Raw genomic sequence first — 11,171 nt, 5'->3', positions numbered from 1 at the left:
AACTTGCGGATTGTTATGGTTGGCCGGACTCTGAGCAAACATCTGAATGGCATTCTAGTACTCTGCATTTCAGAGTTCTTGGTCAGGGACTAGAGTAGCTGCACTTGCATTCTTGTCATTCGCATTCCTAGTGTTACCTTTACGAGGCGACATAATCTTAAATGTAGAACATCGAGTTAGAATGAAATGAGATCACACCTTATGCACGATAAGATTAGCAAGAAAATGAAGTTTTCGTAAAACACTTTGTAGCCTCCCCTTCATTAGATGTCGTGTACTTCAAACCCATAAAAACGAATCTACTTAGTGTGGCCTCTTTTACATCCTAGAAAACATAAAAGTTAGCACTCTAGTACCAAGTTTGTCACGCCTTGAGGCTACACCATAGACGCAGGCACAGGACCTAGGATCATGAGTGACCCCAAGTTAACCTTGCTGGCATAAGTATAAGCTTACTAAAGATAAACTGAGCAATAAAACTGTGTGGAATCTAAATCATAAGATATACTTAAAATGATGGGGAATACCCATATATTGTTTGAATATATAAAATCTAAGAGTTTTAATTTAAAAGAGATATCAAACTCAATTACTAAGTCGAATCTAACTATGTCAGATTTAAGCCAATAAACTTAATTGAAGTGTAGGGACATGCCCCATCTAAATCTAGTAAAACTGAAACTAAAAGACTGAAAGCGGTAAAAATAAACATGTCACTAGTCCTTGAAGAATGAGAGCTCACCACAGATGTTGCTGAACTGAAGATCAGGAACCAATATATGCGTGATTTGGCTGCTGAGTACCTGAAACTACATCAGGAGAAGATGTATATCATAGTATGCGTCAATACTTGAATGGTACAAAGAAAGAGGGATAGAGTAAAGCTAAAATAATGCATATTTGAATAAGCACCAAGCAAGCATAATATTCTGAACATGATATAGATATAGAAAACTAAACTTAACCGAATGCAATGACTAAATTTATAACATGCTGAGACTGAATACTGACTGTACTATAAATGAGGTCAATGGAATAGAATCTAACTAATTTGTGGGAGCTACTAGTAACGAAAAATAAAACAACATGAGCTAAATGTGGAGTCCGATGTATACGCCCCATCAAGAGTACCCAATATAACTGGCCAAAGGTATAGATGTATGTTGGCGTCATCACAAACTGATGCCCATAGAGGGGACTTACAACCTAGACCAACACAATGTTTGTGATACTCCAGAGGAATTTAGTGGTTAACCTAATATGACCGAGTTTCTATATACTAGATATCTCAAAACAGAACATGAAAAATGTGAATACGACAATTAATGAGATAATAATACATTAATAATTGAGGCATGTATAACTGATAACTGAAATATTTGACCTAGAATGTGCAATTCAAGAACTGTAGAAATACAAAACCTGGGTTTTGAAATTCATGCAATAAACTTGGTAATAACATGATAACCTATTTTGAAACATATGCATAAGTGATTCATAATAACTCGCTGAGATTCCAAAAAACTAACTATGTTCATAAGAGGGGGATCAAGAAGCCGACAAGATAATAGGTACCTATCGGGAGAAAAAAACCTACTGATGATATCTCATATACCTAGTGATGAATTCCATGGAGAAATCTTTTTATTTCGGGGCTGGAATTGATGGAAACTTGTTGCATTCTTGAACTAGTGTTCTTGACTTCTTTTTTCCTCTCAAGCTCTAATATTTGTAAGTTTGATTAATGATTTGACTTTGGTAATTTCTAGTTATGTTTCTATGCTAAAACTAACCAAAACTACAAAATTTAGGGTAAAAACGATGAGGTTTAGTAGTCTAACAAAATAAAATAAGACCAAAATAACCCTAACTTAAAGCTGTAGACGGGCTGACCACGACCATCTTTATGGACCGTGAAAGGGAAAATGAACCGTAAGTCGGTCCTGATTTGGACTTAATACTAAAAAATCTGGGGGTTTGGACTACGATTACTACCAAGGAACGTGTGGAGAACCATAAATCATGAAGGTCGCCATGGTCCTCCCTTGGGTTGAGGTCTCGAGGTTTCATGTTGGGAGTGTAATGGTTAGACTCCACTGAATCTCCCACGTACCATGTGATAGACCATGGACCATGAAATCGTTTTATGAGGGGTTGGCTAAGGAAGGCCACTGTCTAATTTACATAGGCCCTCTGAGGGTCCATGTAAAGGACCACAGACCATGAAAATGTATGTATGCTTCACTTAGACTTGAGTGGTTGTAAGGATAGGCCAGGGGGTCTTTTAGTTCGACACCAAGAACTCCACCACGATCCATTATTGTGATCGTGGCCCATGAAAGGTCCCGTGTTCTAACTCATTCGATTGGAAGTAAATCTCCCCTCCACGAGAATGTCAACAGAGAATTGTCCCTATCACGGTCCGTGAACCCTGCGAGGGTTCACTTATTCAGGTAATTTCTGCAAAAATTTTCTGGGTCTGATTTTCGAGGTGTTACATTAAGGGAGTGAGTTCTATTGTAATGGGGGCCTATTTGCAAATGTTGAGCTACATATCTCTCATTGATCTTGATTTAGTGGGTGGTGTCCCACTATCGCGGCTCTCACACCACTAACGGGGTAAGTTTCCCTAGTAACGGCGTCGCATAGTGAGACAAGGGCTGCTATAGAGACAAAATAGGGATTTTATGCACAAAAAATCCCAAAACCCCTATCTTCAGCACTTTGACTTCTTTAAATTTGGAGGGGCTATTTCGGGTATTCTTCATGAGTTTTCCCATGAAATTTATCGAGAAAAGTTAGAATTGGACTCCCCAATATTGCTAAATTGTTTTTAAGACTTAGAAACTAGTCCTTTACTATTAGGGGAAGGTTTTTTCATGATTTCATGGAGGGAAAGAGCCCTAAGTTAGGATAGATGATCACATTTTTTTCAGGGTTGGGATTTGTTAATAATCTGGGAAATTAATAGGACACTAGAGATTGATTATTGTTTGTCTTTCTTATTTAAAACTAAGAATAAGTTGAGGCACTTCACAATGGAAAAAATTGTTCTATTTAGAATTTTCAACAGGCTTGATTTGTATAGGTGATATTTTTATGTTTTTATTTACGTACATGTGCATGTCTACTGATTTTTAATATCATATGTTCAATGCTTTATAGGGAGGCATATGAAATGACATCGTGTATGTAATCTTATGTAATAAACTTGTTTGACTTTGGGGTTTTTATGTGGTCTTGTTCATTGTGCTTGGTGATTATACATGCTTGTTTGTGATTCATTGTTGACTCGAGTGCCACACTAGTACACAATGTTGTTGGTCGGATCAAGTACCACATTGGTACAAGATATACGGTTTGCTTAGTTACCACGCCTGGTATGACACTGACAGTTTTGTTTTGGTTCTGTTAGAGGAATCATGTATATGATCATGGTTCCATGAGAGGACCAAATATTTGCATTATGATCATATGGAACATATTTTATTCATTGGTTGATTCATGCGATATGACTGTGAGTATGTGGTTGGTAATTGTTGATATGTGTATTTATGTATTATTATTTTGTGGTGAACTGTTTAGCTTCACAATAATAGATTGGCTGAGTGATATACTAGTACACGGTGGTTTATGTACTATTACGACACTTTTTTCCTTTCTTGTTGAGTTTAGCAAATTGTCGAATGACTGATCCAACACCTCAATTGAGAGACATTTAATTCTAAGTCCAAGGATGAGCTTTTTTATGCTTTTGTGGATTCTTCTTCATTTTTGTGACCATTTGTTCGGGTAGACTATAATTATGTTTAAATTTAGAGGTTGTTTCCCTAGTTTGACTACTTAGAGTTTTCGTATGGTATTTTTTAGTTCTTAGGGATAATTTCGTGTCACAATTGTCTTAGCTATTGAGTTGCGTTTATGGGGATTCAATTCTATAATTACAAAACTATTTTCTTTATTTATTGCTAAAACTTGGTTTATTATATAGTGTTGGTTTAGTTTGGATCAGTCCTTGATTCTTGCATGAGGTCGCTTCACTGTGGGTGCTACTCACGATGATTGGGGTCATGAAACAGTCCAGACCTATAATGAGATCAAAATTAAGCATGAATAACTGAACTAGATCAATCAAGGTTTTTCTGTAAAATTGCGATTTAGAAATTTCAATAAACATGTTTAGCTAAAACTAACTCAGCAACAAGAGTAGAGGCTGGAAAGAGTTTTGATAGAATTTTGATTTTGACATCAAATGTGATAGAAACATAAAGAGTCAAAAGGAATGTGTAACTCCTAATCTAACAGGCAAAATTTTCAAATTTAAAGACTCGTAAGATACATTGACCATGAAGAGTCCTCTTGATCCAATCGAGTCTAAAGAGCAGGAAACTTATTTTGACTCTGTCTTTCGTAAGAGCTAGATATGGTATCATGTTGAGTCATACGACCTACTAAAGCACTAGGCTGAGTTAGTTGATCAAAGTTTCTACCTTGGTTGCAATCAATGTGCAATCCTTCAATCTATGACTAGTCTTACCACTTCCAAAGCAACTACTGGTACCATCCATGCATTATTCCATATGGTTCTTACCAATCTTCTGACAAGTAGGAAAAGAATGTCCATTGGAAACACGAACCCTTAACCAAGAGTTTTGCACCCTATTATCACGATCCAAGACTACCCCGTAGACGTGACATAGTTCCTAGAGTCACGAGTGACCTCAAACTACCCACATGGCATAACATGAAAGTAAGATATCATAAAAAACTGAAATAACATGGAAAAGTGGAATAGAGTCTTAAATTACTAACATAGCATAAAAGAAAATTTTGAATACAATTACTCATAGAAGAGAAAAATTAGTAATGTTTGAAGATGAAGAACTAGTGTATGCCTTTTTGTTTTATATTTTTTTAAAAATTAAAAACGGTCATACGAGACCATTTATTAAATAAGAATTCGATGCATATATCAAGTCCCTAAATAATGACCCGGTACAACAAGCCTTTAAAAGAAAAAGAAAATAAAAGGAAAGTTGTTAAACCTTAGAAGAAACATCTAGCCATTGTATCGATAATGTCGCCTCTTCTTCTTTCTTGTGAAGTCTCAAGCTTGTCAAGATAACAATGGCAATATCGAAGAATGAAATCGGAATTATAACATTAGATCGGAGAAGTACAATACAAATATATGAGCTTGGATAGAATCCACCTTAGAAATTTAAAACCTCTAACAAATGCCATGAGTTATGACTCCGTTAAAAAAAATTTCATGTAAAATAATGTGACTGGTTAGTTTCTTTTAGATTTAATGTCACCAAACTTATCACATAACTAATAAATGTTCCAAGACTCACTTTCTCTTTCAAATATTAACCAACTCCGATATCTTTCTTCTACAGATGGATCTAAACAGTGATATCGCCGTGAAAAAATAAATGCCATGGTAAGTCAGTCATCTACATGAAACATTTGTCTATCTCTCATATGCTTCTCTTTTTGCCTTGTTCCTTATATAATAATTTATATGGAACAATCTGTAACCCTGAAATTTCTGTTTATGATGTTTTCAAATTTGTAAATTAGGAATTTATATGGAACAACTATTTTCTTATTCTTATAGATGAGCTTTGTAGAGAAACATGAACACATATATTAAGTAGTAAGAAATGATTTATTTGTTATCCAATCATTCATATCCATGGTCGAAAATTAGTTTAGTGCTATAGTAAAGACTATTAGATTAGACAATGGACTAGAATTATTTAATAATGAAGTCACCTCTTCCTTTCAACCCAAAGGTATCATAGTTAAAAACTCATGTCCGCATACACCACAAACAAATGCTATTTTTGAAAGGGAACATAAATTCCTACTTGAAACAACTAAATCCCTACTTTTTCAATCCAAATTACCCATAGAATATTTGGGTGAATATATTCTTAAAGCTACTTACATAATTAACAAATTACATTCAAATGACTCGCATAACAAGTGTCCAGTTGGAATATTACTCCAACAACAACCCTCATACTCTCATATGAGAAGGTTTGGTTTCTTATCCTATCTATCCACACCTTAAATTCACAGGACAAAATTTGACCCTAAGACAAATCATCATGTATTCATAGGCTATCCTCCCAATACAAAGGGGTACAAAGTTCTGAAGCTAGCCAGTAAGAAAATTCATGTGTCTTGAGACAATCGTTCCCTTTTTATAGGAAAAAGATTCTACCACATTTCCTACTTCTCCTTTCTAATATTCTAATATCTCTCATTTTTGCTCTTTATGTCTTAATCTTGTATCTCCTTCTTCCGCCTCCAATACCCTTCCTAATGGAAAATGTGATCAAAGGGTCAATGTGATACCTAACCAATTTGATCCACCTGATATCTCCATCACCATACCTACTGGCCCTCCTCATACCTCATAAACTCCACCTGTAGCAACACTTCCTACTGCACACACAAACATGTATCCACATTCATCTGTAGTCCCACCAGTACCTACGAACTCAACTAGAGACCATAAACTACTATCCTACTTACATGACCACATTCATTATGTCTCTAAGCCCACTTCACATTTACCTCTGTGCTTCCTTCTCCCTAAACAATCATAGTTATATTACCCCTGAAGACTATGCCTCCTTCTCCCAAAACAACTATATTACCCCTTAAAATTTGTTTCCATTTACCCAAGCTTTTGTAATGGGCATTTCTCAGCAATTATGACTCCTAGATGGAAGAGTGCTATAGTAAAAGGATTTCATGTATTAGACAAGAATCATACATGAGATCTGATGTCTTGCCACCTCATATGAAATCCATTGATTTTAAGTGAGTGTATAAAATCAAACATAAGGAAGATGGGACTATTAAGAGATTAAAGGAAGTGTTAATTGTAAACGGATAGACACACCATGTTGTAGTTGACAATAATGAAACTTATTCTGTAATTGTTAAAATGACAACAGTCAGAGCCTTACTGCCTACCGTCACTAATAAATGCTAGGATATTTTTTTAGTTATATATGAACAATGCATTTATTCTTGAGAAATGGCATGAAGAGGTTTATATAGATGTACCACTGGTACAATATTCATGCAGAAATGAGTGCGAGTATATGTACCACACAGAACCCAAGCGTTTGTCGTGCTACAATATATGTGATAAGGTACGCACACTAACTTGTGAAAATGCCTTTTCATTCATTGTTGATAAGTACAATTGTTTTAGTGATATATGTTTCTCTAATGTCAGATAGTTTGCACTTCTGTATACAAAAGCCATATTTGTACCTTTACTGTAATGATCCGGAAAAAATAAAAATAAAATAATAGGTACTTAAGGTGATTTAATTATTAATTAAAAATCTGAAATTTTAAGGGCATAATGGTCCTTTCACGTATTAATTAAAATAAATCAGATTTTTATTAATATAATTTAAATCCTATTTTACTGAGTCTTGAATTTAATCTCCTAATCCTAATAACACTCTATCTCTATCTCTCACTTTCTCCGTATCTGTCTCTCACGTTGGTTTCTGCCAAAAATAATTTCAAGAACTGAAAATACATCAAGAGTTAATCACATTTGAAGAACTCATAAGAATTTTTAAGTAAAATAAAAAGTAATCAAAATGTCAAGGCTAAGAGAGGTTCGTCGAGTGAGGTGTACGTTAAAGTAAATTGGGCGTGGGCTGGAGGAGTTTCCGGGCAGCAACATCAGCGTTTGAACATCGATTAAGGTATGGGTTTTCTCTCATGGAATTATTTCTCCAAGAGGCTTTTCAAACGTTTCAAACTCATGAATTTTGAAACTAGGGTTGTTTCCCAATGATATTGTTGAACGTTCGTCTCCCTAGTTATCCTTGTTTTCAATTCTGTAAGTATATAGATGTAATCTTGAACATGTTGTTGGTATGAGGTTCTAACTGATTTTATAAGTTCTTGATTAATTAATAATTAATGAGGTCTATAGATTGGATTCGGATGATTGAGTGATTAGTTACACAGATTAAGGAATGACATAATGCTTAGTTTTGTGTTCGAGAAAGATGAAGTTGTTATGAGTTGTTTATGAAGTTGAGTCTACTGTTATAGGCTGTTCATTGAATTATAATTATAAGTTAAATGAATGTAAAAAGGTTGTCTTACAACAAATGAGGTTTAAATGACCACCATATGTGAAAGTTTGGTTTATGCCAATAAATTGGCTAGGAAAACTATGTCCAAAATATTATCTCCCAAAATGTGTGAAATTATACTAACAAAGTGATACCAATCTCTACATCAATGAACTCATAACATAGGGTATGCCAATCAATGGGACAAGTCCCAACATACCCTATCCACACGAACTTGTGAACGTAATAGCATTGAATGAGTAGTTATAACTTTCATAAAGAATCAAAGCTAGTTCATGAATCTATAATGCCAAAATAACTTCATATATTGGCCAAACCAAGCATTGAATTGTTCTTGTATGTTAATCAAAGATTAAAAGTTCAAGTGTAGTGAAAGTTTGGCTTATGCCAATAAATTTGTCTGCAACATTATTTTCAAAATATGTAATAGAATTGGCTAATGATTCCATGAAATTATACTTGAATAAATTGCATGCCTTATGCCAATAAAATGGATAACAATACATCGTCTAAGAGTGATGAATGAAATTGGCTATAATTTTATCTTTAAATAATTAAAATAGAAAATTAATTCTTTCATGTAAATATGGAGATTTAATTTAGAATTCTAATTAAAATAAAAGATTAATTCTTTCATGTAAATATTGAGATTTAATTTATAATTCTAATTAAAAATAGAAAATTAATTCCTTCATGTAAATATTGAGATTTAATTTAGAATTCTAATTAAAATAGAAAATTAATTATTTCATGGAAATGTTGAGATTTAATTTAGAGTTCTAATGTTATGAATATTAGAAATAAAATCAATGAAAAATATAAATGATATCCAAGTGATTCAAGATGTGGGTTCCCGTGCCCAAACCTCCGTATTGATACATAAGTCATACATGAGTAAAATATTCAAGAATAATGCCATCTACTTAAATCAAAAATCAAGATCTTGGCATATATACAAGATACATAAGTCTTGTAATGCATAATCTTAGGATAGTAAAAATCACTTAACGAACTATAAATGAAGCCCATGACTTGTATATATAGACACATAAGTCTAACACACGTTCAAAAATATGTGAACCCAAGATATACGTAATGAGATGAAGAAAATGAACATTCACGTAATAAGAGGTGAGTAACAATGAAAAATAAAGGTGCTAATAATGAAGAATCTCGTGACAATCATGATGTGAGGCTAATGTATATGATGAGAGCAATCTCAAATGAGCCTAAGTAAATGTTACCAATACGTACTCACCAATGAGAGTGTAAGATAATGAAGAGATCAGTCTCTATGAACACTCAAATGAAAAATATTGAGTTTAAAACACTTAATACTAATGATGAGCTGAGAAATCATCTATTGAGATATGATGTCCTCATACTAGAAGCTAGCTTCCATGATGTATGAGTTGAATGTAATGGAACTTTATACTGAGCACCGATAGGATAGCTATGAGCGGTGATGCCTTCTTTCGGGAAGGGCGGAGGTTCACGTAACTCTCATGAGATGAGACTGTCCGGCTTGTCGGGGATGGGTCTCCATACATCTCCTAGTCTTTGAACCTATATTTCCACTATAGGGATCTGGCGGGGTTAAATTCCCATATACGCTAACATGTTATTGAGTCACTTTGGCCGGTGATTCCACCTCTTTCCGGTGTAGGGGAGACACTGGATTTCATGATGCTCACATGATCTATGTCGGTTAAAGTTAAAGTTCCCAATGAACGAATGAGGCCAGCCTCAAATGAATCATATAAAGAAATGAATGATTTCGAAGGTGTTAGGATAAGATAATCAAGAGGTGAGCTAGATTCAAGTAATGACATTAGGTTATTCCTGATCATTGCATAGCAAACCCGATGAAAGTCTTAAACTACATCCTAGGTATAGCTGGTGCCCACACTGGACTATGAATGAATTGAAATAAAATACGTATGAATGAATGAAGCAGACACTGTGTTTGCTAAAGAAGGCTCCCTAGTTGAGGTACCATATGTTGATCCCTCATTTTGGAAAGTCTTAAGGTCAAGTCCATGATAACAAGGTCTCATGACATATGAACGAATAATATGGAAGAAACTATGTGTTATATGTTATGTGCTATATGAAGATGTTATGTGTTGTGTGTAGTACGATAATTATAATGATGCATGTCACTCTTCTAGCATAACTTTCCCAATCTCAAATTTGCAAGTCCACTGACTTGACTTCCAAAAATCATGTCGTAAGGAAAGAGCTATTCTTTCTCATGCATGTCCCTGGTGTGTGCTTGCATATACCCATACATAGTACAAGTGTGTACTAATTGCATACAAACATCTACTTTTAGGTGGAGGCACAGGTGGACAGTAGAGCTACAGGTTCGTTGTTGTAGCTATCCAGACGTCAGCGGTCATCCAGAGTTTGATAGGTCCTCATGCTTTCGAGGATGCTACTGTGTTATATTCTAGCGTAGTTTTAGAGTTGAGCTAGTGGATCATGTTCCACTAGCGTTTCTTTCCTGTTTTGATTCAGCCTTTGTATTAGTGCTATTTTGGCCGACATACAATTAATACTTAATGAATTATTTCTTTCAGTTGCTTATCTCTTAAATGTTAGATGGTTGATTATGAACGATTACGAAATATAAAGAAAATGTTTAGCAAGTATATTTAAATAATCAAAAATTACAAATTTTCCGCTAAAATTAACCTATGTAAAGTAAGAATGACGTAAGTAGGCTTGTTTGCGACCTCTGAGAGGTCAAGGCCGCCGGTCTCGTCTGGGGTCTAGATTCCGATCGTGACAATTTACATAAAATCTTTCATCCAATATAACAGTGTGGCGATGCTATAAATAATTTCATTAAGGGTAAAATGAGTATTTTAAAATTAAATTATTACTTAATAGGGAATTAAATCATTGTTTTTTGTATTGATAAAAAATGAAAGTGAGTTATATAAATAAGGACAAAGAGAGTATTAAAAATAGAGGATATGTAATAACCACGTACAGTTTCAATGGGAATTATATCCA

This window comes from Solanum pennellii, chromosome 7 (genome assembly GCF_001406875.1).
Source record: "Solanum pennellii chromosome 7, SPENNV200".
NCBI lineage: Eukaryota > Viridiplantae > Streptophyta > Magnoliopsida > Solanales > Solanaceae > Solanum > Solanum pennellii.
Note: the sequence above shows the minus strand (reverse complement) of the source record.